Source organism: Leiobunum rupestre, chromosome 6 (genome assembly GCF_980474605.1).
Source record: "Leiobunum rupestre chromosome 6, qqLeiRupe1.1.hap1, whole genome shotgun sequence".
NCBI classification, from domain to species: domain Eukaryota; kingdom Metazoa; phylum Arthropoda; class Arachnida; order Opiliones; family Sclerosomatidae; genus Leiobunum; species Leiobunum rupestre.
Genome location: NC_143389.1, coordinates 54,313,033 through 54,337,856, shown reverse-complemented (window position 1 = coordinate 54,337,856; position 24,824 = coordinate 54,313,033). Strand labels below are relative to the sequence as shown.

Sequence of the window (24,824 nt, the reverse complement as noted above, 5' to 3'; positions counted from 1 at the left end):
GATGGCAGAGAGGCATTTTGGTGTCAGCGATTCTGTTTCATCACGATAACAAAAGCGTCCGCTTGGAAAAAAAAAGTACACGGTTTCGGGCCTTGGTTAAATTGCAATTCTATCTCCTAGACGATTTTCCTCCGTTTATAATCCGGCTATTGGCGTATCTATGGTGTAGTGGTTATCACGTCCGCCTCACACGCGGAAGGTCCCAAGTTCGAGCCCTGGTAGACACAGAATGATTTTCTTTTGGCTTGTGTTAGAACGAAATATTCGGAGTTTTCTACAAATTTTTAAAAAATTCAAAAAGTGCTACTTTCGGGTCCTCGGTAGTATAGTGGTGAGTATCCCCGCCTGTCACGCGGGAGACCGGGGTTCGATTCCCCGCCGGGGAGGCATAGCTAGCTGCATTTCTAAAAGATGGCAGAGAGGCATTTTGGTGTCAGTGATTCTGTTTCATCACGATAACAAAAGCGTCCGCTTGGAAACAAAAAGTACACGGTTTCGGGCCTTGGTTAAATTGCAATTCTATCTCCTAGACGATTTTCCTCCGTTTATAATCCGGCTATTGGCGTATCTATGGTGTAGTGGTTATCACGTCCGCCTCACACGCGGAAGGTCCCAAGTTCGAGCCCTGGTAGATACAGAATGATTTTCTTTTGGCTTGTGTTAGAACGAAATATTCGGAGTTTCCTACAAATTTTTAAAAAATTCTAAAAGTGCTCCTTTCGGGTCCTCGGTAGTATAGTGGTGAGTATCCCCGCCTGTCACGCGGGAGACCGGGGTTCGATTCCCCGCTGGGGAGGCATAGCTAGCTGCATTTTTAAAAGATGGCAGAGAGGCATTTTGGTGTCAGCGATTCTGTTTCATCACGATAACAAAAGCGTCCGTTTGGAAAAAAAGTACACGGTTTCGGGCCTTGGTTAAATTGCAATTCTTTCTCCTAGACGATTTTCCTCCGTTTATAATCCGGCTATTGGCGTATCTATGGTGTAGTGGTTATCAAGTCCGCCTCACACGCGGAAGGTCCCAAGTTCGAGCACTGGTAGACACAGAATGATTTTCTTTTGGCTTGTGTTAGAACGAAATATTCGGAGTTTTCTACAAATTTTTAAAAAATTCAAAAAGTGCTACTTTCGGGTCCTCGGTAGTATAGTGGTGAGTATCCCCGCCTGTCACGCGGGAGACCGGGGTTCGATTCCCCGCCGGGGAGGCATAGCTAGCTGCATTTCTAAAAGATGGCAGAGAGGCATTTTGGTGTCAGCGATTCTGTTTCATCACGATAACAAAAGCGTCCGCTTGGAAAAAAAAAGTACACGGTTTCGGGCCTTGGTTAAATTGCAATTCTATCTCCTAGACGATTTTCCTCCGTTTATAATCCGGCTATTGGCGTATCTATGGTGTAGTGGTTATCACGTCCGCCTCACTCGCGGAAGGTCCCAAGTTCGAGCCCTGGTAGATACAGAATGATTTTCTTTTGGCTTGTGTTAGAACGAAATATTCGGAGTTTTCTACAAATTTTTAAAAAATTCAAAAAGTGCTACTTTCGGGTCCTCGGTAGTATAGTGGTGAGTATCCCCGCCTGTCACGCGGGAGACCGGGGTTCGATTCCCCGCCGGGGAGGCATAGCTAGCTGCATTTCTAAAAGATGGCAGAGAGGCATTTTGGTGTCAGCGATTCTGTTTCATCACGATAACAAAAGCGTCCGTTTGGAAAAAAAGTACACGGTTTCGGGCCTTGGTTAAATTGCAATTCTTTCTCCTAGACGATTTTCCTCCGTTTATAATCCGGCTATTGGCGTATCTATGGTGTAGTGGTTATCAAGTCCGCCTCACACGCGGAAGGTCCCAAGTTCGAGCACTGGTAGACACAGAATGATTTTCTTTTGGCTTGTGTTAGAACGAAATATTCGGAGTTTTCTACAAATTTTTAAAAAATTCAAAAAGTGCTACTTTCGGGTCCTCGGTAGTATAGTGGTGAGTATCCCCGCCTGTCACGCGGGAGACCGGGGTTCGATTCCCCGCCGGGGAGGCATAGCTAGCTGCATTTCTAAAAGATGGCAGAGAGGCATTTTGGTGTCAGCGATTCTGTTTCATCACGATAACAAAAGCGTCCGCTTGGAAAAAAAAAGTACACGGTTTCGGGCCTTGGTTAAATTGCAATTCTATCTCCTAGACGATTTTCCTCCGTTTATAATCCGGCTATTGGCGTATCTATGGTGTAGTGGTTATCACGTCCGCCTCACTCGCGGAAGGTCCCAAGTTCGAGCCCTGGTAGATACAGAATGATTTTCTTTTGGCTTGTGTTAGAACGAAATATTCGGAGTTTTCTACAAATTTTTAAAAAATTCAAAAAGTGCTACTTTCGGGTCCTCGGTAGTATAGTGGTGAGTATCCCCGCCTGTCACGCGGGAGACCGGGGTTCGATTCCCCGCCGGGGAGGCATAGCTAGCTGCATTTCTAAAAGATGGCAGAGAGGCATTTTGGTGTCAGCGATTCTGTTTCATCACGATAACAAAAGCGTCCGTTTGGAAAAAAAGTACACGGTTTCGGGCCTTGGTTAAATTGCAATTCTTTCTCCTAGACGATTTTCCTCCGTTTATAATCCGGCTATTGGCGTATCTATGGTGTAGTGGTTATCAAGTCCGCCTCACACGCGGAAGGTCCCAAGTTCGAGCACTGGTAGACACAGAATGATTTTCTTTTGGCTTGTGTTAGAACGAAATATTCGGAGTTTTCTACAAATTTTTAAAAAATTCAAAAAGTGCTACTTTCGGGTCCTCGGTAGTATAGTGGTGAGTATCCCCGCCTGTCACGCGGGAGACCGGGGTTCGATTCCCCGCCGGGGAGGCATAGCTAGCTGCATTTCTAAAAGATGGCAGAGAGGCATTTTGGTGTCAGCGATTCTGTTTCATCACGATAACAAAAGCGTCCGCTTGGAAAAAAAAAGTACACGGTTTCGGGCCTTGGTTAAATTGCAATTCTATCTCCTAGACGATTTTCCTCCGTTTATAATCCGGCTATTGGCGTATCTATGGTGTAGTGGTTATCAAGTCCGCCTCACACGCGGAAGGTCCCAAGTTCGAGCACTGGTAGACACAGAATGATTTTCTTTTGGCTTGTGTTAGAACGAAATATTCGGAGTTTTCTACAAATTTTTAAAAAATTCAAAAAGTGCTACTTTCGGGTCCTCGGTAGTATAGTGGTGAGTATCCCCGCCTGTCACGCGGGAGACCGGGGTTCGATTCCCCGCCGGGGAGGCATAGCTAGCTGCATTTCTAAAAGATGGCAGAGAGGCATTTTGGTGTCAGCGATTCTGTTTCATCACGATAACAAAAGCGTCCGCTTGGAAAAAAAAAGTACACGGTTTCGGGCCTTGGTTAAATTGCAATTCTATCTCCTAGACGATTTTCCTCCGTTTATAATCCGGCTATTGGCGTATCTATGGTGTAGTGGTTATCACGTCCGCCTCACTCGCGGAAGGTCCCAAGTTCGAGCCCTGGTAGATACAGAATGATTTTCTTTTGGCTTGTGTTAGAACGAAATATTCGGAGTTTTCTACAAATTTTTAAAAAATTCAAAAAGTGCTACTTTCGGGTCCTCGGTAGTATAGTGGTGAGTATCCCCGCCTGTCACGCGGGAGACCGGGGTTCGATTCCCCGCCGGGGAGGCATAGCTAGCTGCATTTCTAAAAGATGGCAGAGAGGCATTTTGGTGTCAGCGATTCTGTTTCATCACGATAACAAAAGCGTCCGCTTGGAAAAAAAAGTACACGGTTTCGGGCCTTGGTTAAATTGCAATTCTATCTCCTAGACGATTTTCCTCCGTTTATAATCCGGCTATTGGCGTATCTATGGTGTAGTGGTTATCACGTCCGCCTCACACGCGGAAGGTCCCAAGTTCGAGCCCTGGTAGATACAGAATGATTTTCTTTTGGCTTGTGTTAGAACGAAATATTCGGAGTTTTCTACAAATTTTTAAAAAATTCAAAAAGTGCTACTTTCGGGTCCTCGGTAGTATAGTGGTGAGTATCCCCGCCTGTCACGCGGGAGACCGGGGTTCGATTCCCCGCCGGGGAGGCATAGCTAGCTGCATTTCTAAAAGATGGCAGAGAGGCATTTTGGTGTCAGCGATTCTGTTTCATCACGATAACAAAAGCGTCCGCTTGGAAAAAAAAGTACACGGTTTCGGGCCTTGGTTAAATTGCAATTCTATCTCCTAGACGATTTTCCTCCGTTTATAATCCGGCTATTGGCGTATCTATGGTGTAGTGGTTATCACGTCCGCCTCACACGCGGAAGGTCCCAAGTTCGAGCCCTGGTAGATACAGAATGATTTTCTTTTGGCTTGTGTTAGAACGAAATATTCGGAGTTTTCTACAAATTTTTAAAAAATTCAAAAAGTGCTACTTTCGGGTCCTCGGTAGTATAGTGGTGAGTATCCCCGCCTGTCACGCGGGAGACCGGGGTTCGATTCCCCGCCGGGGAGGCATAGCTAGCTGCATTTTTAAAAGATGGCAGAGAGGCATTTTGGTGTCAGCGATTCTGTTTCATCACGATAACAAAAGCGTCCGTTTGGAAAAAAAGTACACATTTTCGGGCCTTGGTTAAATTGCAATTCTTTCTCCTAGACGATTTTCCTCCGTTTATAATCCGGCTATTGGCGTATCTATGGTGTAGTGGTTATCACGTCCGCCTCACACGCGGAAGGTCGTAAGTTCGAGCCCTGGTAGATACAGAATGATTTTCTTTTGGCTTGTGTTAGAACGAAATATTCGGAGTTTCCTACAAATTTTTAAAAAATTCTAAAAGTGCCCCTTTCGGGTCCTCGGTAGTATAGTGGTGAGTATCCCCGCCTGTCACGCGGGAGACCGGGGTTCGATTCCCCGCTGGGGAGGCATAGCTAGCTGCATTTTTAAAAGATGGCAGAGAGGCATTTTGGTGTCAGCGATTCTGTTTCATCACGATAACAAAAGCGTCCGTTTGGAAAAAAAGTACACGGTTTCGGGCCTTGGTTAAATTGCAATTCTTTCTCCTAGACGATTTTCCTCCGTTTATAATCCGGCTATTGGCGTATCTATGGTGTAGTGGTTATCAAGTCCGCCTCACACGCGGAAGGTCCCAAGTTCGAGCCCTGGTAGACACAGAATGATTTTCTTTTGGCTTGTGTTAGAACGAAATATTCGGAGTTTTCTACAAATTTTTAAAAAATTCAAAAAGTGCTACTTTCGGGTCCTCGGTAGTATAGTGGTGAGTATCCCCGCCTGTCACGCGGGAGACCGGGGTTCGATTCCCCGCCGGGGAGGCATAGCTAGCTGCATTTCTAAAAGATGGCAGAGAGGCATTTTGGTGTCAGCGATTCTGTTTCATCACGATAACAAAAGCGTCCGCTTGGAAAAAAAAAGTACACGGTTTCGGGCCTTGGTTAAATTGCAATTCTATCTCCTAGACGATTTTCCTCCGTTTATAATCCGGCTATTGGCGTATCTATGGTGTAGTGGTTATCACGTCCGCCTCACACGCGGAAGGTCCCAAGTTCGAGCCCTGGTAGATACAGAATGATTTTCTTTTGGCTTGTGTTAGAACGAAATATTCGGAGTTTCCTACAAATTTTTAAAAAATTCTAAAAGTGCTCCTTTCGGGTCCTCGGTAGTATAGTGGTGAGTATCCCCGCCTGTCACGCGGGAGACCGGGGTTCGATTCCCCGCTGGGGAGGCATAGCTAGCTGCATTTTTAAAAGATGGCAGAGAGGCATTTTGGTGTCAGCGATTCTGTTTCATCACGATAACAAAAGCGTCCGTTTGGAAAAAAAGTACACGGTTTCGGGCCTTGGTTAAATTGCAATTCTTTCTCCTAGACGATTTTCCTCCGTTTATTATCCGGCTATTGGCGTATCTATGGTGTAGTGGTTATCAAGTCCGCCTCACACGCGGAAGGTCCCAAGTTCGAGCCCTGGTAGACACAGAATGATTTTCTTTTGGCTTGTGTTAGAACGAAATATTCGGAGTTTTCTACAAATTTTTAAAAAATTCAAAAAGTGCTACTTTCGGGTCCTCGGTAGTATAGTGGTGAGTATCCCCGCCTGTCACGCGGGAGACCGGGGTTCGATTCCCCGCCGGGGAGGCATAGCTAGCTGCATTTCTAAAAGATGGCAGAGAGGCATTTTGGTGTCAGCGATTCTGTTTCATCACGATAACAAAAGCGTCCGCTTGGAAAAAAAAAGTACACGGTTTCGGGCCTTGGTTAAATTGCAATTCTATCTCCTAGACGATTTTCCTCCGTTTATAATCCGGCTATTGGCGTATCTATGGTGTAGTGGTTATCACGTCCGCCTCACACGCGGAAGGTCCCAAGTTCGAGCCCTGGTAGATACAGAATGATTTTCTTTTGGCTTGTGTTAGAACGAAATATTCGGAGTTTTCTACAAATTTTTAAAAAATTCAAAAAGTGCTACTTTCGGGTCCTCGGTAGTATAGTGGTGAGTATCCCCGCCTGTCACGCGGGAGACCGGGGTTCGATTCCCCGCCGGGGAGGCATAGCTAGCTGCATTTCTAAAAGATGGCAGAGAGGCATTTTGGTGTCAGCGATTCTGTTTCATCACGATAACAAAAGCGTCCGCTTGGAAAAAAAAAGTACACGGTTTCGGGCCTTGGTTAAATTGCAATTCTATCTCCTAGACGATTTTCCTCCGTTTATAATCCGGCTATTGGCGTATCTATGGTGTAGTGGTTATCACGTCCGCCTCACACGCGGAAGGTCCCAAGTTCGAGCCCTGGTAGATACAGAATGATTTTCTTTTGGCTTGTGTTAGAACGAAATATTCGGAGTTTCCTACAAATTTTTAAAAAATTCTAAAAGTGCTCCTTTCGGGTCCTCGGTAGTATAGTGGTGAGTATCCCCGCCTGTCACGCGGGAGACCGGGGTTCGATTCCCCGCTGGGGAGGCATAGCTAGCTGCATTTTTAAAAGATGGCAGAGAGGCATTTTGGTGTCAGCGATTCTGTTTCATCACGATAACAAAAGCGTCCGTTTGGAAAAAAAGTACACGGTTTCGGGCCTTGGTTAAATTGCAATTCTTTCTCCTAGACGATTTTCCTCCGTTTATAATCCGGCTATTGGCGTATCTATGGTGTAGTGGTTATCAAGTCCGCCTCACACGCGGAAGGTCCCAAGTTCGAGCCCTGGTAGACACAGAATGATTTTCTTTTGGCTTGTGTTAGAACGAAATATTCGGAGTTTTCTACAAATTTTTAAAAAATTCAAAAAGTGCTACTTTCGGGTCCTCGGTAGTATAGTGGTGAGTATCCCCGCCTGTCACGCGGGAGACCGGGGTTCGATTCCCCGCCGGGGAGGCATAGCTAGCTGCATTTCTAAAAGATGGCAGAGAGGCATTTTGGTGTCAGCGATTCTGTTTCATCACGATAACAAAAGCGTCCGCTTGGAAAAAAAAAGTACACGGTTTCGGGCCTTGGTTAAATTGCAATTCTATCTCCTAGACGATTTTCCTCCGTTTATAATCCGGCTATTGGCGTATCTATGGTGTAGTGGTTATCACGTCCGCCTCACACGCGGAAGGTCCCAAGTTCGAGCCCTGGTAGACACAGAATGATTTTCTTTTGGCTTGTGTTAGAACGAAATATTCGGAGTTTTCTACAAATTTTTAAAAAATTCAAAAAGTGCTACTTTCGGGTCCTCGGTAGTATAGTGGTGAGTATCCCCGCCTGTCACGCGGGAGACCGGGGTTCGATTCCCCGCCGGGGAGGCATAGCTAGCTGCATTTCTAAAAGATGGCAGAGAGGCATTTTGGTGTCAGCGATTCTGTTTCATCACGATAACAAAAGCGTCCGCTTGGAAAAAAAAGTACACGGTTTCGGGCCTTGGTTAAATTGCAATTCTATCTCCTAGACGATTTTCCTCCGTTTATAATCCGGCTATTGGCGTATCTATGGTGTAGTGGTTATCACGTCCGCCTCACACGCGGAAGGTCCCAAGTTCGAGCCCTGGTAGATACAGAATGATTTTCTTTTGGCTTGTGTTAGAACGAAATATTCGGAGTTTTCTACAAATTTTTAAAAAATTCAAAAAGTGCTACTTTCGGGTCCTCGGTAGTATAGTGGTGAGTATCCCCGCCTGTCACGCGGGAGACCGGGGTTCGATTCCCCGCCGGGGAGGCATAGCTAGCTGCATTTCTAAAAGATGGCAGAGAGGCATTTTGGTGTCAGCGATTCTGTTTCATCACGATAACAAAAGCGTCCGCTTGGAAAAAAAAAGTACACGGTTTTGGGCCTTGGTTAAATTGCAATTCTATCTCCTAGACGATTTTCCTCCGTTTATAATCCGGCTATTGGCGTATCTATGGTGTAGTGGTTATCACGTCCGCCTCACACGCGGAAGGTCCCAAGTTCGAGCCCTGGTAGATACAGAATGATTTTCTTTTGGCTTGTGTTAGAACGAAATATTCGGAGTTTTCTACAAATTTTTAAAAAATTCAAAAAGTGCTACTTTCGGGTCCTCGGTAGTATAGTGGTGAGTATCCCCGCCTGTCACGCGGGAGACCGGGGTTCGATTCCCCGCCGGGGAGGCATAGCTAGCTGCATTTCTAAAAGATGGCAGAGAGGCATTTTGGTGTCAGCGATTCTGTTTCATCACGATAACAAAAGCGTCCGCTTGGAAAAAAAAAGTACACGGTTTCGGGCCTTGGTTAAATTGCAATTCTATCTCCTAGACGATTTTCCTCCGTTTATAATCCGGCTATTGGCGTATCTATGGTGTAGTGGTTATCACGTCCGCCTCACACGCGGAAGGTCCCAAGTTCGAGCCCTGGTAGACACAGAATGATTTTCTTTTGGCTTGTGTTAGAACGAAATATTCGGAGTTTTCTACAAATTTTTAAAAAATTCAAAAAGTGCTACTTTCGGGTCCTCGGTAGTATAGTGGTGAGTATCCCCGCCTGTCACGCGGGAGACCGGGGTTCGATTCCCCGCCGGGGAGGCATAGCTAGCTGCATTTCTAAAAGATGGCAGAGAGGCATTTTGGTGTCAGCGATTCTGTTTCATCACGATAACAAAAGCGTCCGCTTGGAAAAAAAAGTACACGGTTTCGGGCCTTGGTTAAATTGCAATTCTATCTCCTAGACGATTTTCCTCCGTTTATAATCCGGCTATTGGCGTATCTATGGTGTAGTGGTTATCACGTCCGCCTCACACGCGGAAGGTCCCAAGTTCGAGCCCTGGTAGATACAGAATGATTTTCTTTTGGCTTGTGTTAGAACGAAATATTCGGAGTTTTCTACAAATTTTTAAAAAATTCAAAAAGTGCTACTTTCGGGTCCTCGGTAGTATAGTGGTGAGTATCCCCGCCTGTCACGCGGGAGACCGGGGTTCGATTCCCCGCCGGGGAGGCATAGCTAGCTGCATTTTTAAAAGATGGCAGAGAGGCATTTTGGTGTCAGCGATTCTGTTTCATCACGATAACAAAAGCGTCCGTTTGGAAAAAAAGTACACGGTTTCTGGCCTTGGTTAAATTGCAATTCTTTCTCCTAGACGATTTTCCTCCGTTTATAATCCGGCTATTGGCGTATCTATGGTGTAGTGGTTATCACGTCCGCCTCACACGCGGAAGGTCCCAAGTTCGAGCCCTGTTAGATACAGAATGATTTTCTTTTGGCTTGTGTTAGAACGAAATATTCGGAGTTTTCTACAAATTTTTAAAAAATTCAAAAAGTGCTACTTTCGGGTCCTCGGTAGTATAGTGGTGAGTATCCCCGCCTGTCACGCGGGAGACCGGGGTTCGATTCCCCGCCGGGGAGGCATAGCTAGCTGCATTTTTAAAAGATGGCAGAGAGGCATTTTGGTGTCAGCGATTCTGTTTCATCACGATAACAAAAGCGTCCGTTTGGAAAAAAAGTACACATTTTCGGGCCTTGGTTAAATTGCAATTCTTTCTCCTAGACGATTTTCCTCCGTTTATAATCCGGCTATTGGCGTATCTATGGTGTAGTGGTTATCACGTCCGCCTCACACGCGGAAGGTCGTAAGTTCGAGCCCTGGTAGATACAGAATGATTTTCTTTTGGCTTGTGTTAGAACGAAATATTCGGAGTTTCCTACAAATTTTTAAAAAATTCTAAAAGTGCCCCTTTCGGGTCCTCGGTAGTATAGTGGTGAGTATCCCCGCCTGTCACGCGGGAGACCGGGGTTCGATTCCCCGCTGGGGAGGCATAGCTAGCTGCATTTTTAAAAGATGGCAGAGAGGCATTTTGGTGTCAGCGATTCTGTTTCATCACGATAACAAAAGCGTCCGTTTGGAAAAAAAGTACACGGTTTCGGGCCTTGGTTAAATTGCAATTCTTTCTCCTAGACGATTTTCCTCCGTTTATAATCCGGCTATTGGCGTATCTATGGTGTAGTGGTTATCAAGTCCGCCTCACACGCGGAAGGTCCCAAGTTCGAGCCCTGGTAGACACAGAATGATTTTCTTTTGGCTTGTGTTAGAACGAAATATTCGGAGTTTTCTACAAATTTTTAAAAAATTCAAAAAGTGCTACTTTCGGGTCCTCGGTAGTATAGTGGTGAGTATCCCCGCCTGTCACGCGGGAGACCGGGGTTCGATTCCCCGCCGGGGAGGCATAGCTAGCTGCATTTCTAAAAGATGGCAGAGAGGCATTTTGGTGTCAGCGATTCTGTTTCATCACGATAACAAAAGCGTCCGCTTGGAAAAAAAAGTACACGGTTTCGGGCCTTGGTTAAATTGCAATTCTATCTCCTAGACGATTTTCCTCCGTTTATAATCCGGCTATTGGCGTATCTATGGTGTAGTGGTTATCACGTCCGCCTCACACGCGGAAGGTCCCAAGTTCGAGCCCTGGTAGATACAGAATGATTTTCTTTTGGCTTGTGTTAGAACGAAATATTCGGAGTTTTCTACAAATTTTTAAAAAATTCAAAAAGTGCTACTTTCGGGTCCTCGGTAGTATAGTGGTGAGTATCCCCGCCTGTCACGCGGGAGACCGGGGTTCGATTCCCCGCCGGGGAGGCATAGCTAGCTGCATTTTTAAAAGATGGCAGAGAGGCATTTTGGTGTCAGCGATTCTGTTTCATCACGATAACAAAAGCGTCCGTTTGGAAAAAAAGTACACGGTTTCTGGCCTTGGTTAAATTGCAATTCTTTCTCCTAGACGATTTTCCTCCGTTTATAATCCGGCTATTGGCGTATCTATGGTGTAGTGGTTATCACGTCCGCCTCACACGCGGAAGGTCCCAAGTTCGAGCCCTGTTAGATACAGAATGATTTTCTTTTGGCTTGTGTTAGAACGAAATATTCGGAGTTTTCTACAAATTTTTAAAAAATTCAAAAAGTGCTACTTTCGGGTCCTCGGTAGTATAGTGGTGAGTATCCCCGCCTGTCACGCGGGAGACCGGGGTTCGATTCCCCGCCGGGGAGGCATAGCTAGCTGCATTTTTAAAAGATGGCAGAGAGGCATTTTGGTGTCAGCGATTCTGTTTCATCACGATAACAAAAGCGTCCGTTTGGAAAAAAAGTACACATTTTCGGGCCTTGGTTAAATTGCAATTCTTTCTCCTAGACGATTTTCCTCCGTTTATAATCCGGCTATTGGCGTATCTATGGTGTAGTGGTTATCACGTCCGCCTCACACGCGGAAGGTCGTAAGTTCGAGCCCTGGTAGATACAGAATGATTTTCTTTTGGCTTGTGTTAGAACGAAATATTCGGAGTTTCCTACAAATTTTTAAAAAATTCTAAAAGTGCCCCTTTCGGGTCCTCGGTAGTATAGTGGTGAGTATCCCCGCCTGTCACGCGGGAGACCGGGGTTCGATTCCCCGCTGGGGAGGCATAGCTAGCTGCATTTTTAAAAGATGGCAGAGAGGCATTTTGGTGTCAGCGATTCTGTTTCATCACGATAACAAAAGCGTCCGTTTGGAAAAAAAGTACACGGTTTCGGGCCTTGGTTAAATTGCAATTCTTTCTCCTAGACGATTTTCCTCCGTTTATAATCCGGCTATTGGCGTATCTATGGTGTAGTGGTTATCAAGTCCGCCTCACACGCGGAAGGTCCCAAGTTCGAGCCCTGGTAGACACAGAATGATTTTCTTTTGGCTTGTGTTAGAACGAAATATTCGGAGTTTTCTACAAATTTTTAAAAAATTCAAAAAGTGCTACTTTCGGGTCCTCGGTAGTATAGTGGTGAGTATCCCCGCCTGTCACGCGGGAGACCGGGGTTCGATTCCCCGCCGGGGAGGCATAGCTAGCTGCATTTCTAAAAGATGGCAGAGAGGCATTTTGGTGTCAGCGATTCTGTTTCATCACGATAACAAAAGCGTCCGCTTGGAAAAAAAAAGTACACGGTTTCGGGCCTTGGTTAAATTGCAATTCTATCTCCTAGACGATTTTCCTCCGTTTATAATCCGGCTATTGGCGTATCTATGGTGTAGTGGTTATCACGTCCGCCTCACACGCGGAAGGTCCCAAGTTCGAGCCCTGGTAGATACAGAATGATTTTCTTTTGGCTTGTGTTAGAACGAAATATTCGGAGTTTCCTACAAATTTTTAAAAAATTCTAAAAGTGCTCCTTTCGGGTCCTCGGTAGTATAGTGGTGAGTATCCCCGCCTGTCACGCGGGAGACCGGGGTTCGATTCCCCGCTGGGGAGGCATAGCTAGCTGCATTTTTAAAAGATGGCAGAGAGGCATTTTGGTGTCAGCGATTCTGTTTCATCACGATAACAAAAGCGTCCGTTTGGAAAAAAAGTACACGGTTTCGGGCCTTGGTTAAATTGCAATTCTTTCTCCTAGACGATTTTCCTCCGTTTATTATCCGGCTATTGGCGTATCTATGGTGTAGTGGTTATCAAGTCCGCCTCACACGCGGAAGGTCCCAAGTTCGAGCCCTGGTAGACACAGAATGATTTTCTTTTGGCTTGTGTTAGAACGAAATATTCGGAGTTTTCTACAAATTTTTAAAAAATTCAAAAAGTGCTACTTTCGGGTCCTCGGTAGTATAGTGGTGAGTATCCCCGCCTGTCACGCGGGAGACCGGGGTTCGATTCCCCGCCGGGGAGGCATAGCTAGCTGCATTTCTAAAAGATGGCAGAGAGGCATTTTGGTGTCAGCGATTCTGTTTCATCACGATAACAAAAGCGTCCGCTTGGAAAAAAAAAGTACACGGTTTCGGGCCTTGGTTAAATTGCAATTCTATCTCCTAGACGATTTTCCTCCGTTTATAATCCGGCTATTGGCGTATCTATGGTGTAGTGGTTATCACGTCCGCCTCACACGCGGAAGGTCCCAAGTTCGAGCCCTGGTAGATACAGAATGATTTTCTTTTGGCTTGTGTTAGAACGAAATATTCGGAGTTTTCTACAAATTTTTAAAAAATTCAAAAAGTGCTACTTTCGGGTCCTCGGTAGTATAGTGGTGAGTATCCCCGCCTGTCACGCGGGAGACCGGGGTTCGATTCCCCGCCGGGGAGGCATAGCTAGCTGCATTTCTAAAAGATGGCAGAGAGGCATTTTGGTGTCAGCGATTCTGTTTCATCACGATAACAAAAGCGTCCGCTTGGAAAAAAAAAGTACACGGTTTCGGGCCTTGGTTAAATTGCAATTCTATCTCCTAGACGATTTTCCTCCGTTTATAATCCGGCTATTGGCGTATCTATGGTGTAGTGGTTATCACGTCCGCCTCACACGCGGAAGGTCCCAAGTTCGAGCCCTGGTAGATACAGAATGATTTTCTTTTGGCTTGTGTTAGAACGAAATATTCGGAGTTTCCTACAAATTTTTAAAAAATTCTAAAAGTGCTCCTTTCGGGTCCTCGGTAGTATAGTGGTGAGTATCCCCGCCTGTCACGCGGGAGACCGGGGTTCGATTCCCCGCTGGGGAGGCATAGCTAGCTGCATTTTTAAAAGATGGCAGAGAGGCATTTTGGTGTCAGCGATTCTGTTTCATCACGATAACAAAAGCGTCCGTTTGGAAAAAAAGTACACGGTTTCGGGCCTTGGTTAAATTGCAATTCTTTCTCCTAGACGATTTTCCTCCGTTTATAATCCGGCTATTGGCGTATCTATGGTGTAGTGGTTATCAAGTCCGCCTCACACGCGGAAGGTCCCAAGTTCGAGCCCTGGTAGACACAGAATGATTTTCTTTTGGCTTGTGTTAGAACGAAATATTCGGAGTTTTCTACAAATTTTTAAAAAATTCAAAAAGTGCTACTTTCGGGTCCTCGGTAGTATAGTGGTGAGTATCCCCGCCTGTCACGCGGGAGACCGGGGTTCGATTCCCCGCCGGGGAGGCATAGCTAGCTGCATTTCTAAAAGATGGCAGAGAGGCATTTTGGTGTCAGCGATTCTGTTTCATCACGATAACAAAAGCGTCCGCTTGGAAAAAAAAAGTACACGGTTTCGGGCCTTGGTTAAATTGCAATTCTATCTCCTAGACGATTTTCCTCCGTTTATAATCCGGCTATTGGCGTATCTATGGTGTAGTGGTTATCACGTCCGCCTCACACGCGGAAGGTCCCAAGTTCGAGCCCTGGTAGACACAGAATGATTTTCTTTTGGCTTGTGTTAGAACGAAATATTCGGAGTTTTCTACAAATTTTTAAAAAATTCAAAAAGTGCTACTTTCGGGTCCTCGGTAGTATAGTGGTGAGTATCCCCGCCTGTCACGCGGGAGACCGGGGTTCGATTCCCCGCCGGGGAGGCATAGCTAGCTGCATTTCTAAAAGATGGCAGAGAGGCATTTTGGTGTCAGCGATTCTGTTTCATCACGATAACAAAAGCGTCCGCTTGGAAAAAAAAGTACACGGTTTCGGGCCTTGGTTAAATTGCAATTCTATCTCCTAGACGATTTTCCTCCGTTTATAATCCGGCTATTGGCGTATCTATGGTGTAGTGGTTATCACGTCCGCCTCACACGCGGAAGGTCCCAAGTTCGAGCCCTGGTAGATACAGAATGATTTTCTTTTGGCTTGTGTTAGAACGAAATATTCGGAGTTTTCTACAAATTTTTAAAAAATTCAAAAAGTGCTACTTTCGGGTCCTCGGTAGTATAGTGGTGAGTATCCCCGCCTGTCACGCGGGAGACCGGGGTTCGATTCCCCGCCGGGGAGGCATAGCTAGCTGCATTTCTAAAAGATGGCAGAGAGGCATTTTGGTGTCAGCGATTCTGTTTCATCACGATAACAAAAGCGTCCGCTTGGAAAAAAAAAGTACACGGTTTTGGGCCTTGGTTAAATTGCAATTCTATCTCCTAGACGATTTTCCTCCGTTTATAATCCGGCTATTGGCGTATCTATGGTGTAGTGGTTATCACGTCCGCCTCACACGCGGAAGGTCCCAAGTTCGAGCCCTGGTAGATACAGAATGATTTTCTTTTGGCTTGTGTTAGAACGAAATATTCGGAGTTTTCTACAAATTTTTAAAAAATTCAAAAAGTGCTACTTTCGGGTCCTCGGTAGTATAGTGGTGAGTATCCCCGCCTGTCACGCGGGAGACCGGGGTTCGATTCCCCGCCGGGGAGGCATAGCTAGCTGCATTTCTAAAAGATGGCAGAGAGGCATTTTGGTGTCAGCGATTCTGTTTCATCACGATAACAAAAGCGTCCGCTTGGAAAAAAAAAGTACACGGTTTCGGGCCTTGGTTAAATTGCAATTCTATCTCCTAGACGATTTTCCTCCGTTTATAATCCGGCTATTGGCGTATCTATGGTGTAGTGGTTATCACGTCCGCCTCACACGCGGAAGGTCCCAAGTTCGAGCCCTGGTAGATACAGAATGATTTTCTTTTGGCTTGTGTTAGAACGAAATATTCGGAGTTTTCTACAAATTTTTAAAAAATTCAAAAAGTGCTACTTTCGGGTCCTCGGTAGTATAGTGGTGAGTATCCCCGCCTGTCACGCGGGAGACCGGGGTTCGATTCCCCGCCGGGGAGGCATAGCTAGCTGCATTTCTAAAAGATGGCAGAGAGGCATTTTGGTGTCAGCGATTCTGTTTCATCACGATAACAAAAGCGTCCGCTTGGAAAAAAAAAGTACACGGTTTCGGGCCTTGGTTAAATTGCAATTCTATCTCCTAGACGATTTTCCTCCGTTTATAATCCGGCTATTGGCGTATCTATGGTGTAGTGGTTATCACGTCCGCCTCACACGCGGAAGGTCCCAAGTTCGAGCCCTGGTAGATACAGAATGATTTTCTTTTGGCTTGTGTTAGAACGAAATATTCGGAGTTTCCTACAAATTTTTAAAAAATTCTAAAAGTGCTCCTTTCGGGTCCTCGGTAGTATAGTGGTGAGTATCCCCGCCTGTCACGCGGGAGACCGGGGTTCGATTCCCCGCTGGGGAGGCATAGCTAGCTGCATTTTTAAAAGATGGCAGAGAGGCATTTTGGTGTCAGCGATTCTGTTTCATCACGATAACAAAAGCGTCCATTTGGAAAAAAAGTACACGGTTTCGGGCCTTGGTTAAATTGCAATTCTTTCTCCTAGACGATTTTCCTCCGTTTATAATCCGGCTATTGGCGTATCTATGGTGTAGTGGTTATCAAGTCCGCCTCACACGCGGAAGGTCCCAAGTTCGAGCCCTGGTAGACACAGAATGATTTTCTTTTGGCTTGTGTTAGAACGAAATATTCGGAGTTTTCTACAAATTTTTAAAAAATTCAAAAAGTGCTACTTTCGGGTCCTCGGTAGTATAGTGGTGAGTATCCCCGCCTGTCACGCGGGAGACCGGGGTTCGATTCCCCGCCGGGGAGGCATAGCTAGCTGCATTTCTAAAAGATGGCAGAGAGGCATTTTGGTGTCAGCGATTCTGTTTCATCACGATAACAAAAGCGTCCGCTTGGAAAAAAAAAGTACACGGTTTCGGGCCTTGGTTAAATTGCAATTCTATCTCCTAGACGATTTTCCTCCGTTTATAATCCGGCTATTGGCGTATCTATGGTGTAGTGGTTATCACGTCCGCCTCACACGCGGAAGGTCCCAAGTTCGAGCCCTGGTAGACACAGAATGATTTTCTTTTGGCTTGTGTTAGAACGAAATATTCGGAGTTTTCTACAAATTTTTAAAAAATTCAAAAAGTGCTACTTTCGGGTCCTCGGTAGTATAGTGGTGAGTATCCCCGCCTGTCACGCGGGAGACCGGGGTTCGATTCCCCGCCGGGGAGGCATAGCTAGCTGCATTTCTAAAAGATGGCAGAGAGGCATTTTGGTGTCAGCGATTCTGTTTCATCACGATAACAAAAGCGTCCGCTTGGAAAAAAAAGTACACGGTTTCGGGCCTTGGTTAAATTGCAATTCTATCTCCTAGACGATTTTCCTCCGTTTATAATCCGGCTATTGGCGTATCTATGGTGTAGTGGTTATCACGTCCGCCTCACACGCGGAAGGTCCCAAGTTCGAGCCCTGGTAGATACAGAATGATTTTCTTTTGGCTTGTGTTAGAACGAAATATTCGGAGTTTTCTACAAATTTTTAAAAAATTCAAAAAGTGCTACTTTCGGGTCCTCGGTAGTATAGTGGTGAGTATCCCCGCCTGTCACGCGGGAGACCGGGGTTCGATTCCCCGCCGGGGAGGCATAGCTAGCTGCATTTCTAAAAGATGGCAGAGAGGCATTTTGGTGTCAGCGATTCTGTTTCATCACGATAACAAAAGCGTCCGCTTGGAAAAAAAAAGTACACGGTTTTGGGCCTTGGTTAAATTGCAATTCTATCTCCTAGACGATTTTCCTCCGTTTATAATCCGGCTATTGGCGTATCTATGGTGTAGTGGTTATCACGTCCGCCTCACACGCGGAAGGTCCCAAGTTCGAGCCCTGGTAGATACAGAATGATTTTCTTTTGGCTTGTGTTAGAACGAAATATTCGGAGTTTTCTACAAATTTTTAAAAAATTCAAAAAGTGCTACTTTCGGGTCCTCGGTAGTATAGTGGTGAGTATCCCCGCCTGTCACGCGGGAGACCGGGGTTCGATTCCCCGCCGGGGAGGCATAGCTAGCTGCATTTCTAAAAGATGGCAGAGAGGCATTTTGGTGTCAGCGATTCTGTTTCATCACGATAACAAAAGCGTCCGCTTGGAAAAAAAAAGTACACGGTTTCGGGCCTTGGTTAAATTGCAATTCTATCTCCTAGACGATTTTCCTCCGTTTATAATCCGGCTATTGGCGTATCTATGGTGTAGTGGTTATCACGTCCGCCTCACACGCGGAAGGTCCCAAGTTCGAGCCCTGGTAGACACAGAATGATTTTCTTTTGGCTTGTGTTAGAACGAAATATTCGGAGTTTTCTACAAATTTTTAAAAAATTCAAAAAGTGCTACTTTCGGGTCCTCGGTAGTATAGTGGTGAGTATCCCCGCCTGTCACGCGGGAGACCGGGGTTCGATTCCCCGCCGGGGAGGCATAGCTAGCTGCATTTCTAAAAGATGGCAGAGAGGCATTTTGGTGTCAGCGATTCTGTTTCATCACGATAACAAAAGCGTCCGCTTGGAAAAAAAAGTACACGGTTTCGGGCCTTGGTTAAATTGCAATTCTATCTCCTAGACGATTTTCCTCCGTTTATAATCCGGCTATTGGCGTATCTATGGTGTAGTGGTTATCACGTCCGCCTCACACGCGGAAGGTCCCAAGTTCGAGCCCTGGTAGATACAGAATGATTTTCTTTTGGCTTGTGTTAGAACGAAATATTCGGAGTTTTCTACAAATTTTTAAAAAATTCAAAAAGTGCTACTTTCGGGTCCTCGGTAGTATAGTGGTGAGTATCCCCGCCTGTCACGCGGGAGACCGGGGTTCGATTCCCCGCCGGGGAGGCATAGCTAGCTGCATTTTTAAAAGATGGCAGAGAGGCATTTTGGTGTCAGCGATTCTGTTTCATCACGATAACAAAAGCGTCCGTTTGGAAAAAAAGTACACGGTTTCTGGCCTTGGTTAAATTGCAATTCTTTCTCCTAGACGATTTTCCTCCGTTTATAATCCGGCTATTGGCGTATCTATGGTGTAGTGGTTATCACGTCCGCCTCACACGCGGAAGGTCCCAAGTTCGAGCCCTGTTAGATACAGAATGATTTTCTTTTGGCTTGTGTTAGAACGAAATATTCGGAGTTTTCTACAAATTTTTAAAAAATTCAAAAAGTGCTACTTTCGGGTCCTCGGTAGTATAGTGGTGAGTATCCCCGCCTGTCACGCGGGAGACCGGGGTTCGATTCCCCGCCGGGGAGGCATAGCTAGCTGCATTTTTAAAAGATGGCAGAGAGGCATTTTGGTGTCAGCGATTCTGTTTCATCACGATAACAAAAGCGTCCGTTTGGAAAAAAAGTACACATTTTCGGGCCTTGGTTAAATTGCAATTCTTTCTCCTAGACGATTTTCCTCCGTTTATAATCCGGCTATTGGCGTATCTATGGTGTAGTGGTTATCACGTCCGCCTCACACGCGGAAGGTCGTAAGTTCGAGCCCTGGTAGATACAGAATGATTTTCTTTTGGCTTGTGTTAGAACGAAATATTCGGAGTTTCCTACAAATTTTTAAAAAATTCTAAAAGTGCCCCTTTCGGGTCCTCGGTAGTATAGTGGTGAGTATCCCCGCCTGTCACGCGGGAGACCGGGGTTCGATTCCCCGCTGGGGAGGCATAGCTAGCTGCATTTTTAAAAGATGGCAGAGAGGCATTTTGGTGTCAGCGATTCTGTTTCATCACGATAACAAAAGCGTCCGTTTGGAAAAAAAGTACACGGTTTCGGGCCTTGGTTAAATTGCAATTCTTTCTCCTAGACGATTTTCCTCCGTTTATAATCCGGCTATTGGCGTATCTATGGTGTAGTGGTTATCAAGTCCGCCTCACACGCGGAAGGTCCCAAGTTCGAGCCCTGGTAGACACAGAATGATTTTCTTTTGGCTTGTGTTAGAACGAAATATTCGGAGTTTTCTACAAATTTTTAAAAAATTCAAAAAGTGCTACTTTCGGGTCCTCGGTAGTATAGTGGTGAGTATCCCCGCCTGTCACGCGGGAGACCGGGGTTCGATTCCCCGCCGGGGAGGCATAGCTAGCTGCATTTCTAAAAGATGGCAGAGAGGCATTTTGGTGTCAGCGATTCTGTTTCATCACGATAACAAAAGCGTCCGCTTGGAAAAAAAAAGTACACGGTTTCGGGCCTTGGTTAAATTGCAATTCTATCTCCTAGACGATTTTCCTCCGTTTATAATCCGGCTATTGGCGTATCTATGGTGTAGTGGTTATCACGTCCGCCTCACACGCGGAAGGTCCCAAGTTCGAGCCCTGGTAGATACAGAATGATTTTCTTTTGGCTTGTGTTAGAACGAAATATTCGGAGTTTCCTACAAATTTTTAAAAAATTCTAAAAGTGCTCCTTTCGGGTCCTCGGTAGTATAGTGGTGAGTATCCCCGCCTGTCACGCGGGAGACCGGGGTTCGATTCCCCGCTGGGGAGGCATAGCTAGCTGCATTTTTAAAAGATGGCAGAGAGGCATTTTGGTGTCAGCGATTCTGTTTCATCACGATAACAAAAGCGTCCGTTTGGAAAAAAAGTACACGGTTTCGGGCCTTGGTTAAATTGCAATTCTTTCTCCTAGACGATTTTCCTCCGTTTATTATCCGGCTATTGGCGTATCTATGGTGTAGTGGTTATCAAGTCCGCCTCACACGCGGAAGGTCCCAAGTTCGAGCCCTGGTAGACACAGAATGATTTTCTTTTGGCTTGTGTTAGAACGAAATATTCGGAGTTTTCTACAAATTTTTAAAAAATTCAAAAAGTGCTACTTTCGGGTCCTCGGTAGTATAGTGGTGAGTATCCCCGCCTGTCACGCGGGAGACCGGGGTTCGATTCCCCGCCGGGGAGGCATAGCTAGCTGCATTTCTAAAAGATGGCAGAGAGGCATTTTGGTGTCAGCGATTCTGTTTCATCACGATAACAAAAGCGTCCGCTTGGAAAAAAAAAGTACACGGTTTCGGGCCTTGGTTAAATTGCAATTCTATCTCCTAGACGATTTTCCTCCGTTTATAATCCGGCTATTGGCGTATCTATGGTGTAGTGGTTATCACGTCCGCCTCACACGCGGAAGGTCCCAAGTTCGAGCCCTGGTAGATACAGAATGATTTTCTTTTGGCTTGTGTTAGAACGAAATATTCGGAGTTTCCTACAAATTTTTAAAAAATTCTAAAAGTGCTCCTTTCGGGTCCTCGGTAGTATAGTGGTGAGTATCCCCGCCTGTCACGCGGGAGACCGGGGTTCGATTCCCCGCTGGGGAGGCATAGCTAGCTGCATTTTTAAAAGATGGCAGAGAGGCATTTTGGTGTCAGCGATTCTGTTTCATCACGATAACAAAAGCGTCCGTTTGGAAAAAAAGTACACGGTTTCGGGCCTTGGTTAAATTGCAATTCTTTCTCCTAGACGATTTTCCTCCGTTTATTATCCGGCTATTGGCGTATCTATGGTGTAGTGGTTATCAAGTCCGCCTCACACGCGGAAGGTCCCAAGTTCGAGCCCTGGTAGACACAGAATGATTTTCTTTTGGCTTGTGTTAGAACGAAATATTCGGAGTTTTCTACAAATTTTTAAAAAATTCAAAAAGTGCTACTTTCGGGTCCTCGGTAGTATAGTGGTGAGTATCCCCGCCTGTCACGCGGGAGACCGGGGTTCGATTCCCCGCCGGGGAGGCATAGCTAGCTGCATTTCTATAAGATGGCAGAGAGGCATTTTGGTGTCAGCGATTCTGTTTCATCACGATAACAAAAGCGTCCGCTTGGAAAAAAAAAGTACACGGTTTCGGGCCTTGGTTAAATTGCAATTCTATCTCCTAGACGATTTTCCTCCGTTTATAATCCGGCTATTGGCGTATCTATGGTGTAGTGGTTATCACGTCCGCCTCACACGCGGAAGGTCCCAAGTTCGAGCCCTGGTAGATACAGAATGATTTTCTTTTGGCTTGTGTTAGAACGAAATATTCGGAGTTTTCTACAAATTTTTAAAAAATTCAAAAAGTGCTACTTTCGGGTCCTCGGTAGTATAGTGGTGAGTATCCCCGCCTGTCACGCGGGAGACCGGGGTTCGATTCCCCGCCGGGGAGGCATAGCTAGCTGCATTTTTAAAAGATGGCAGAGAGGCATTTTGGTGTCAGCGATTCTGTTTCATCACGATAACAAAAGCGTCCGTTTGGAAAAAAAGTACACGGTTTCTGGCCTTGGTTAAATTGCAATTCTTTCTCCTAGACGATTTTCCTCCGTTTATAATCCGGCTATTGGCGTATCTATGGTGTAGTGGTTATCACGTCCGCCTCACACGCGGAAGGTCCCAAGTTCGAGCCCTGTTAGATACAGAATGATTTTCTTTTGGCTTGTGTTAGAACGAAATATTCGGAGTTTTCTACAAATTTTTAAAAAATTCAAAAAGTGCTACTTTCGGGTCCTCGGTAGTATAGTGGTGAGTATCCCCGCCTGTCACGCGGGAGACCGGGGTTCGATTCCCCGCCGGGGAGGCATAGCTAGCTGCATTTTTAAAAGATGGCAGAGAGGCATTTTGGTGTCAGCGATTCTGTTTCATCACGATAACAAAAGCGTCCGTTTGGAAAAAAAGTACACATTTTCGGGCCTTGGTTAAATTGCAATTCTTTCTCCTAGACGATTTTCCTCCGTTTATAATCCGGCTATTGGCGTATCTATGGTGTAGTGGTTATCACGTCCGCCTCACACGCGGAAGGTCGTAAGTTCGAGCCCTGGTAGATACAGAATGATTTTCTTTTGGCTTGTGTTAGAACGAAATATTCGGAGTTTCCTACAAATTTTTAAAAAATTCTAAAAGTGCCCCTTTCGGGTCCTCGGTAGTATAGTGGTGAGTATCCCCGCCTGTCACGCGGGAGACCGGGGTTCGATTCCCCGCTGGGGAGGCATAGCTAGCTGCATTTTTAAAAGATGGCAGAGAGGCATTTTGGTGTCAGCGATTCTGTTTCATCACGATAACAAAAGCGTCCGTTTGGAAAAAAAGTACACGGTTTCGGGCCTTGGTTAAATTGCAATTCTTTCTCCTAGACGATTTTCCTCCGTTTATAATCCGGCTATTGGCGTATCTATGGTGTAGTGGTTATCAAGTCCGCCTCACACGCGGAAGGTCCCAAGTTCGAGCCCTGGTAGACACAGAATGATTTTCTTTTGGCTTGTGTTAGAACGAAATATTCGGAGTTTTCTACAAATTTTTAAAAAATTCAAAAAGTGCTACTTTCGGGTCCTCGGTAGTATAGTGGTGAGTATCCCCGCCTGTCACGCGGGAGACCGGGGTTCGATTCCCCGCCGGGGAGGCATAGCTAGCTGCATTTCTAAAAGATGGCAGAGAGGCATTTTGGTGTCAGCGATTCTGTTTCATCACGATAACAAAAGCGTCCGCTTGGAAAAAAAAAGTACACGGTTTCGGGCCTTGGTTAAATTGCAATTCTATCTCCTAGACGATTTTCCTCCGTTTATAATCCGGCTATTGGCGTATCTATGGTGTAGTGGTTATCACGTCCGCCTCACACGCGGAAGGTCCCAAGTTCGAGCCCTGGTAGATACAGAATGATTTTCTTTTGGCTTGTGTTAGAACGAAATATTCGGAGTTTTCTACAAATTTTTAAAAAATTCAAAAAGTGCTACTTTCGGGTCCTCGGTAGTATAGTGGTGAGTATCCCCGCCTGTCACGCGGGAGACCGGGGTTCGATTCCCCGCCGGGGAGGCATAGCTAGCTGCATTTCTAAAAGATGGCAGAGAGGCATTTTGGTGTCAGCGATTCTGTTTCATCACGATAACAAAAGCGTCCGCTTGGAAAAAAAAAGTACACGGTTTCGGGCCTTGGTTAAATTGCAATTCTATCTCCTAGACGATTTTCCTCCGTTTATAATCCGGCTATTGGCGTATCTATGGTGTAGTGGTTATCACGTCCGCCTCACACGCGGAAGGTCCCAAGTTCGAGCCCTGGTAGATACAGAATGATTTTCTTTTGGCTTGTGTTAGAACGAAATATTCGGAGTTTCCTACAAATTTTTAAAAAATTCTAAAAGTGCTCCTTTCGGGTCCTCGGTAGTATAGTGGTGAGTATCCCCGCCTGTCACGCGGGAGACCGGGGTTCGATTCCCCGCTGGGGAGGCATAGCTAGCTGCATTTTTAAAAGATGGCAGAGAGGCATTTTGGTGTCAGCGATTCTGTTTCATCACGATAACAAAAGCGTCCGTTTGGAAAAAAAGTACACGGTTTCGGGCCTTGGTTAAATTGCAATTCTTTCTCCTAGACGATTTTCCTCCGTTTATAATCCGGCTATTGGCGTATCTATGGTGTAGTGGTTATCAAGTCCGCCTCACACGCGGAAGGTCCCAAGTTCGAGCCCTGGTAGACACAGAATGATTTTCTTTTGGCTTGTGTTAGAACGAAATATTCGGAGTTTTCTACAAATTTTTAAAAAATTCAAAAAGTGCTACTTTCGGGTCCTCGGTAGTATAGTGGTGAGTATCCCCGCCTGTCACGCGGGAGACCGGGGTTCGATTCCCCGCCGGGGAGGCATAGCTAGCTGCATTTCTAAAAGATGGCAGAGAGGCATTTTGGTGTCAGCGATTCTGTTTCATCACGATAACAAAAGCGTCCGCTTGGAAAAAAAAAGTACACGGTTTCGGGCCTTGGTTAAATTGCAATTCTATCTCCTAGACGATTTTCCTCCGTTTATAATCCGGCTATTGGCGTATCTATGGTGTAGTGGTTATCACGTCCGCCTCACACGCGGAAGGTCCCAAGTTCGAGCCCTGGTAGACACAGAATGATTTTCTTTTGGCTTGTGTTAGAACGAAATATTCGGAGTTTTCTACAAAT

At 45.7% G+C, this 24,824-nt stretch overlaps 71 non-coding genes across 71 annotated transcripts; all 71 read left to right on the top strand.

Moving 5' to 3' along the window:
* Positions 1-314: 314 nt before the first annotated feature.
* On the top strand, positions 315-386 carry TRNAD-GUC (transfer RNA aspartic acid (anticodon GUC)). Its single transcript has one exon. It is a non-coding gene; the product is annotated as a tRNA-Asp (tRNA).
* Positions 387-564: 178 nt separating this feature from the next.
* TRNAV-CAC (transfer RNA valine (anticodon CAC)) lies at positions 565-637 on the top strand. The gene has a single exon. It is a non-coding gene; the product is annotated as a tRNA-Val (tRNA).
* Positions 638-1,132: 495 nt separating this feature from the next.
* Positions 1,133-1,204, top strand: TRNAD-GUC (transfer RNA aspartic acid (anticodon GUC)). The gene has a single exon. It is a non-coding gene; the product is annotated as a tRNA-Asp (tRNA).
* Positions 1,205-1,542: 338 nt separating this feature from the next.
* TRNAD-GUC (transfer RNA aspartic acid (anticodon GUC)) lies at positions 1,543-1,614 on the top strand. Its single transcript has one exon. It is a non-coding gene; the product is annotated as a tRNA-Asp (tRNA).
* A 336-nt stretch (positions 1,615-1,950) lies between these two features.
* TRNAD-GUC (transfer RNA aspartic acid (anticodon GUC)) lies at positions 1,951-2,022 on the top strand. Its single transcript has one exon. It is a non-coding gene; the product is annotated as a tRNA-Asp (tRNA).
* Positions 2,023-2,360: 338 nt separating this feature from the next.
* On the top strand, positions 2,361-2,432 carry TRNAD-GUC (transfer RNA aspartic acid (anticodon GUC)). Its single transcript has one exon. It is a non-coding gene; the product is annotated as a tRNA-Asp (tRNA).
* A 336-nt stretch (positions 2,433-2,768) lies between these two features.
* Positions 2,769-2,840, top strand: TRNAD-GUC (transfer RNA aspartic acid (anticodon GUC)). The gene has a single exon. It is a non-coding gene; the product is annotated as a tRNA-Asp (tRNA).
* A 338-nt stretch (positions 2,841-3,178) lies between these two features.
* TRNAD-GUC (transfer RNA aspartic acid (anticodon GUC)) lies at positions 3,179-3,250 on the top strand. Its single transcript has one exon. It is a non-coding gene; the product is annotated as a tRNA-Asp (tRNA).
* Positions 3,251-3,588: 338 nt separating this feature from the next.
* TRNAD-GUC (transfer RNA aspartic acid (anticodon GUC)) lies at positions 3,589-3,660 on the top strand. The gene has a single exon. It is a non-coding gene; the product is annotated as a tRNA-Asp (tRNA).
* Positions 3,661-3,837: 177 nt separating this feature from the next.
* Positions 3,838-3,910, top strand: TRNAV-CAC (transfer RNA valine (anticodon CAC)). The gene has a single exon. It is a non-coding gene; the product is annotated as a tRNA-Val (tRNA).
* Positions 3,911-3,997: 87 nt separating this feature from the next.
* TRNAD-GUC (transfer RNA aspartic acid (anticodon GUC)) lies at positions 3,998-4,069 on the top strand. Its single transcript has one exon. It is a non-coding gene; the product is annotated as a tRNA-Asp (tRNA).
* A 177-nt stretch (positions 4,070-4,246) lies between these two features.
* On the top strand, positions 4,247-4,319 carry TRNAV-CAC (transfer RNA valine (anticodon CAC)). The gene has a single exon. It is a non-coding gene; the product is annotated as a tRNA-Val (tRNA).
* An 87-nt stretch (positions 4,320-4,406) lies between these two features.
* On the top strand, positions 4,407-4,478 carry TRNAD-GUC (transfer RNA aspartic acid (anticodon GUC)). Its single transcript has one exon. It is a non-coding gene; the product is annotated as a tRNA-Asp (tRNA).
* Positions 4,479-5,222: 744 nt separating this feature from the next.
* TRNAD-GUC (transfer RNA aspartic acid (anticodon GUC)) lies at positions 5,223-5,294 on the top strand. The gene has a single exon. It is a non-coding gene; the product is annotated as a tRNA-Asp (tRNA).
* Positions 5,295-5,472: 178 nt separating this feature from the next.
* On the top strand, positions 5,473-5,545 carry TRNAV-CAC (transfer RNA valine (anticodon CAC)). The gene has a single exon. It is a non-coding gene; the product is annotated as a tRNA-Val (tRNA).
* A 495-nt stretch (positions 5,546-6,040) lies between these two features.
* Positions 6,041-6,112, top strand: TRNAD-GUC (transfer RNA aspartic acid (anticodon GUC)). The gene has a single exon. It is a non-coding gene; the product is annotated as a tRNA-Asp (tRNA).
* Positions 6,113-6,290: 178 nt separating this feature from the next.
* Positions 6,291-6,363, top strand: TRNAV-CAC (transfer RNA valine (anticodon CAC)). The gene has a single exon. It is a non-coding gene; the product is annotated as a tRNA-Val (tRNA).
* An 87-nt stretch (positions 6,364-6,450) lies between these two features.
* On the top strand, positions 6,451-6,522 carry TRNAD-GUC (transfer RNA aspartic acid (anticodon GUC)). The gene has a single exon. It is a non-coding gene; the product is annotated as a tRNA-Asp (tRNA).
* A 178-nt stretch (positions 6,523-6,700) lies between these two features.
* Positions 6,701-6,773, top strand: TRNAV-CAC (transfer RNA valine (anticodon CAC)). The gene has a single exon. It is a non-coding gene; the product is annotated as a tRNA-Val (tRNA).
* A 495-nt stretch (positions 6,774-7,268) lies between these two features.
* Positions 7,269-7,340, top strand: TRNAD-GUC (transfer RNA aspartic acid (anticodon GUC)). The gene has a single exon. It is a non-coding gene; the product is annotated as a tRNA-Asp (tRNA).
* A 338-nt stretch (positions 7,341-7,678) lies between these two features.
* Positions 7,679-7,750, top strand: TRNAD-GUC (transfer RNA aspartic acid (anticodon GUC)). The gene has a single exon. It is a non-coding gene; the product is annotated as a tRNA-Asp (tRNA).
* A 177-nt stretch (positions 7,751-7,927) lies between these two features.
* TRNAV-CAC (transfer RNA valine (anticodon CAC)) lies at positions 7,928-8,000 on the top strand. Its single transcript has one exon. It is a non-coding gene; the product is annotated as a tRNA-Val (tRNA).
* An 87-nt stretch (positions 8,001-8,087) lies between these two features.
* TRNAD-GUC (transfer RNA aspartic acid (anticodon GUC)) lies at positions 8,088-8,159 on the top strand. Its single transcript has one exon. It is a non-coding gene; the product is annotated as a tRNA-Asp (tRNA).
* Positions 8,160-8,337: 178 nt separating this feature from the next.
* Positions 8,338-8,410, top strand: TRNAV-CAC (transfer RNA valine (anticodon CAC)). Its single transcript has one exon. It is a non-coding gene; the product is annotated as a tRNA-Val (tRNA).
* Positions 8,411-8,497: 87 nt separating this feature from the next.
* On the top strand, positions 8,498-8,569 carry TRNAD-GUC (transfer RNA aspartic acid (anticodon GUC)). Its single transcript has one exon. It is a non-coding gene; the product is annotated as a tRNA-Asp (tRNA).
* Positions 8,570-8,907: 338 nt separating this feature from the next.
* On the top strand, positions 8,908-8,979 carry TRNAD-GUC (transfer RNA aspartic acid (anticodon GUC)). Its single transcript has one exon. It is a non-coding gene; the product is annotated as a tRNA-Asp (tRNA).
* A 177-nt stretch (positions 8,980-9,156) lies between these two features.
* On the top strand, positions 9,157-9,229 carry TRNAV-CAC (transfer RNA valine (anticodon CAC)). Its single transcript has one exon. It is a non-coding gene; the product is annotated as a tRNA-Val (tRNA).
* An 87-nt stretch (positions 9,230-9,316) lies between these two features.
* Positions 9,317-9,388, top strand: TRNAD-GUC (transfer RNA aspartic acid (anticodon GUC)). Its single transcript has one exon. It is a non-coding gene; the product is annotated as a tRNA-Asp (tRNA).
* A 336-nt stretch (positions 9,389-9,724) lies between these two features.
* TRNAD-GUC (transfer RNA aspartic acid (anticodon GUC)) lies at positions 9,725-9,796 on the top strand. The gene has a single exon. It is a non-coding gene; the product is annotated as a tRNA-Asp (tRNA).
* Positions 9,797-10,540: 744 nt separating this feature from the next.
* On the top strand, positions 10,541-10,612 carry TRNAD-GUC (transfer RNA aspartic acid (anticodon GUC)). The gene has a single exon. It is a non-coding gene; the product is annotated as a tRNA-Asp (tRNA).
* A 177-nt stretch (positions 10,613-10,789) lies between these two features.
* On the top strand, positions 10,790-10,862 carry TRNAV-CAC (transfer RNA valine (anticodon CAC)). Its single transcript has one exon. It is a non-coding gene; the product is annotated as a tRNA-Val (tRNA).
* An 87-nt stretch (positions 10,863-10,949) lies between these two features.
* TRNAD-GUC (transfer RNA aspartic acid (anticodon GUC)) lies at positions 10,950-11,021 on the top strand. The gene has a single exon. It is a non-coding gene; the product is annotated as a tRNA-Asp (tRNA).
* A 336-nt stretch (positions 11,022-11,357) lies between these two features.
* TRNAD-GUC (transfer RNA aspartic acid (anticodon GUC)) lies at positions 11,358-11,429 on the top strand. The gene has a single exon. It is a non-coding gene; the product is annotated as a tRNA-Asp (tRNA).
* A 744-nt stretch (positions 11,430-12,173) lies between these two features.
* Positions 12,174-12,245, top strand: TRNAD-GUC (transfer RNA aspartic acid (anticodon GUC)). The gene has a single exon. It is a non-coding gene; the product is annotated as a tRNA-Asp (tRNA).
* A 178-nt stretch (positions 12,246-12,423) lies between these two features.
* TRNAV-CAC (transfer RNA valine (anticodon CAC)) lies at positions 12,424-12,496 on the top strand. The gene has a single exon. It is a non-coding gene; the product is annotated as a tRNA-Val (tRNA).
* A 495-nt stretch (positions 12,497-12,991) lies between these two features.
* TRNAD-GUC (transfer RNA aspartic acid (anticodon GUC)) lies at positions 12,992-13,063 on the top strand. Its single transcript has one exon. It is a non-coding gene; the product is annotated as a tRNA-Asp (tRNA).
* Positions 13,064-13,241: 178 nt separating this feature from the next.
* TRNAV-CAC (transfer RNA valine (anticodon CAC)) lies at positions 13,242-13,314 on the top strand. Its single transcript has one exon. It is a non-coding gene; the product is annotated as a tRNA-Val (tRNA).
* Positions 13,315-13,401: 87 nt separating this feature from the next.
* TRNAD-GUC (transfer RNA aspartic acid (anticodon GUC)) lies at positions 13,402-13,473 on the top strand. Its single transcript has one exon. It is a non-coding gene; the product is annotated as a tRNA-Asp (tRNA).
* Positions 13,474-13,651: 178 nt separating this feature from the next.
* On the top strand, positions 13,652-13,724 carry TRNAV-CAC (transfer RNA valine (anticodon CAC)). The gene has a single exon. It is a non-coding gene; the product is annotated as a tRNA-Val (tRNA).
* Positions 13,725-14,219: 495 nt separating this feature from the next.
* On the top strand, positions 14,220-14,291 carry TRNAD-GUC (transfer RNA aspartic acid (anticodon GUC)). The gene has a single exon. It is a non-coding gene; the product is annotated as a tRNA-Asp (tRNA).
* Positions 14,292-14,629: 338 nt separating this feature from the next.
* On the top strand, positions 14,630-14,701 carry TRNAD-GUC (transfer RNA aspartic acid (anticodon GUC)). Its single transcript has one exon. It is a non-coding gene; the product is annotated as a tRNA-Asp (tRNA).
* Positions 14,702-14,878: 177 nt separating this feature from the next.
* On the top strand, positions 14,879-14,951 carry TRNAV-CAC (transfer RNA valine (anticodon CAC)). The gene has a single exon. It is a non-coding gene; the product is annotated as a tRNA-Val (tRNA).
* Positions 14,952-15,038: 87 nt separating this feature from the next.
* TRNAD-GUC (transfer RNA aspartic acid (anticodon GUC)) lies at positions 15,039-15,110 on the top strand. Its single transcript has one exon. It is a non-coding gene; the product is annotated as a tRNA-Asp (tRNA).
* A 178-nt stretch (positions 15,111-15,288) lies between these two features.
* On the top strand, positions 15,289-15,361 carry TRNAV-CAC (transfer RNA valine (anticodon CAC)). Its single transcript has one exon. It is a non-coding gene; the product is annotated as a tRNA-Val (tRNA).
* An 87-nt stretch (positions 15,362-15,448) lies between these two features.
* On the top strand, positions 15,449-15,520 carry TRNAD-GUC (transfer RNA aspartic acid (anticodon GUC)). The gene has a single exon. It is a non-coding gene; the product is annotated as a tRNA-Asp (tRNA).
* Positions 15,521-15,698: 178 nt separating this feature from the next.
* On the top strand, positions 15,699-15,771 carry TRNAV-CAC (transfer RNA valine (anticodon CAC)). The gene has a single exon. It is a non-coding gene; the product is annotated as a tRNA-Val (tRNA).
* An 87-nt stretch (positions 15,772-15,858) lies between these two features.
* TRNAD-GUC (transfer RNA aspartic acid (anticodon GUC)) lies at positions 15,859-15,930 on the top strand. Its single transcript has one exon. It is a non-coding gene; the product is annotated as a tRNA-Asp (tRNA).
* A 178-nt stretch (positions 15,931-16,108) lies between these two features.
* Positions 16,109-16,181, top strand: TRNAV-CAC (transfer RNA valine (anticodon CAC)). Its single transcript has one exon. It is a non-coding gene; the product is annotated as a tRNA-Val (tRNA).
* Positions 16,182-16,676: 495 nt separating this feature from the next.
* TRNAD-GUC (transfer RNA aspartic acid (anticodon GUC)) lies at positions 16,677-16,748 on the top strand. The gene has a single exon. It is a non-coding gene; the product is annotated as a tRNA-Asp (tRNA).
* A 338-nt stretch (positions 16,749-17,086) lies between these two features.
* TRNAD-GUC (transfer RNA aspartic acid (anticodon GUC)) lies at positions 17,087-17,158 on the top strand. Its single transcript has one exon. It is a non-coding gene; the product is annotated as a tRNA-Asp (tRNA).
* Positions 17,159-17,335: 177 nt separating this feature from the next.
* Positions 17,336-17,408, top strand: TRNAV-CAC (transfer RNA valine (anticodon CAC)). The gene has a single exon. It is a non-coding gene; the product is annotated as a tRNA-Val (tRNA).
* Positions 17,409-17,495: 87 nt separating this feature from the next.
* On the top strand, positions 17,496-17,567 carry TRNAD-GUC (transfer RNA aspartic acid (anticodon GUC)). Its single transcript has one exon. It is a non-coding gene; the product is annotated as a tRNA-Asp (tRNA).
* Positions 17,568-17,745: 178 nt separating this feature from the next.
* On the top strand, positions 17,746-17,818 carry TRNAV-CAC (transfer RNA valine (anticodon CAC)). The gene has a single exon. It is a non-coding gene; the product is annotated as a tRNA-Val (tRNA).
* An 87-nt stretch (positions 17,819-17,905) lies between these two features.
* TRNAD-GUC (transfer RNA aspartic acid (anticodon GUC)) lies at positions 17,906-17,977 on the top strand. Its single transcript has one exon. It is a non-coding gene; the product is annotated as a tRNA-Asp (tRNA).
* Positions 17,978-18,315: 338 nt separating this feature from the next.
* On the top strand, positions 18,316-18,387 carry TRNAD-GUC (transfer RNA aspartic acid (anticodon GUC)). The gene has a single exon. It is a non-coding gene; the product is annotated as a tRNA-Asp (tRNA).
* A 177-nt stretch (positions 18,388-18,564) lies between these two features.
* TRNAV-CAC (transfer RNA valine (anticodon CAC)) lies at positions 18,565-18,637 on the top strand. The gene has a single exon. It is a non-coding gene; the product is annotated as a tRNA-Val (tRNA).
* An 87-nt stretch (positions 18,638-18,724) lies between these two features.
* TRNAD-GUC (transfer RNA aspartic acid (anticodon GUC)) lies at positions 18,725-18,796 on the top strand. Its single transcript has one exon. It is a non-coding gene; the product is annotated as a tRNA-Asp (tRNA).
* Positions 18,797-19,132: 336 nt separating this feature from the next.
* Positions 19,133-19,204, top strand: TRNAD-GUC (transfer RNA aspartic acid (anticodon GUC)). The gene has a single exon. It is a non-coding gene; the product is annotated as a tRNA-Asp (tRNA).
* A 744-nt stretch (positions 19,205-19,948) lies between these two features.
* TRNAD-GUC (transfer RNA aspartic acid (anticodon GUC)) lies at positions 19,949-20,020 on the top strand. Its single transcript has one exon. It is a non-coding gene; the product is annotated as a tRNA-Asp (tRNA).
* A 178-nt stretch (positions 20,021-20,198) lies between these two features.
* Positions 20,199-20,271, top strand: TRNAV-CAC (transfer RNA valine (anticodon CAC)). Its single transcript has one exon. It is a non-coding gene; the product is annotated as a tRNA-Val (tRNA).
* A 495-nt stretch (positions 20,272-20,766) lies between these two features.
* On the top strand, positions 20,767-20,838 carry TRNAD-GUC (transfer RNA aspartic acid (anticodon GUC)). The gene has a single exon. It is a non-coding gene; the product is annotated as a tRNA-Asp (tRNA).
* Positions 20,839-21,016: 178 nt separating this feature from the next.
* TRNAV-CAC (transfer RNA valine (anticodon CAC)) lies at positions 21,017-21,089 on the top strand. Its single transcript has one exon. It is a non-coding gene; the product is annotated as a tRNA-Val (tRNA).
* Positions 21,090-21,584: 495 nt separating this feature from the next.
* Positions 21,585-21,656, top strand: TRNAD-GUC (transfer RNA aspartic acid (anticodon GUC)). The gene has a single exon. It is a non-coding gene; the product is annotated as a tRNA-Asp (tRNA).
* A 178-nt stretch (positions 21,657-21,834) lies between these two features.
* On the top strand, positions 21,835-21,907 carry TRNAV-CAC (transfer RNA valine (anticodon CAC)). Its single transcript has one exon. It is a non-coding gene; the product is annotated as a tRNA-Val (tRNA).
* An 87-nt stretch (positions 21,908-21,994) lies between these two features.
* TRNAD-GUC (transfer RNA aspartic acid (anticodon GUC)) lies at positions 21,995-22,066 on the top strand. The gene has a single exon. It is a non-coding gene; the product is annotated as a tRNA-Asp (tRNA).
* A 336-nt stretch (positions 22,067-22,402) lies between these two features.
* On the top strand, positions 22,403-22,474 carry TRNAD-GUC (transfer RNA aspartic acid (anticodon GUC)). Its single transcript has one exon. It is a non-coding gene; the product is annotated as a tRNA-Asp (tRNA).
* Positions 22,475-23,218: 744 nt separating this feature from the next.
* TRNAD-GUC (transfer RNA aspartic acid (anticodon GUC)) lies at positions 23,219-23,290 on the top strand. The gene has a single exon. It is a non-coding gene; the product is annotated as a tRNA-Asp (tRNA).
* A 178-nt stretch (positions 23,291-23,468) lies between these two features.
* TRNAV-CAC (transfer RNA valine (anticodon CAC)) lies at positions 23,469-23,541 on the top strand. Its single transcript has one exon. It is a non-coding gene; the product is annotated as a tRNA-Val (tRNA).
* Positions 23,542-23,628: 87 nt separating this feature from the next.
* On the top strand, positions 23,629-23,700 carry TRNAD-GUC (transfer RNA aspartic acid (anticodon GUC)). Its single transcript has one exon. It is a non-coding gene; the product is annotated as a tRNA-Asp (tRNA).
* A 178-nt stretch (positions 23,701-23,878) lies between these two features.
* Positions 23,879-23,951, top strand: TRNAV-CAC (transfer RNA valine (anticodon CAC)). Its single transcript has one exon. It is a non-coding gene; the product is annotated as a tRNA-Val (tRNA).
* A 495-nt stretch (positions 23,952-24,446) lies between these two features.
* TRNAD-GUC (transfer RNA aspartic acid (anticodon GUC)) lies at positions 24,447-24,518 on the top strand. The gene has a single exon. It is a non-coding gene; the product is annotated as a tRNA-Asp (tRNA).
* The last annotated feature ends 306 nt before the right edge of the window (positions 24,519-24,824 follow it).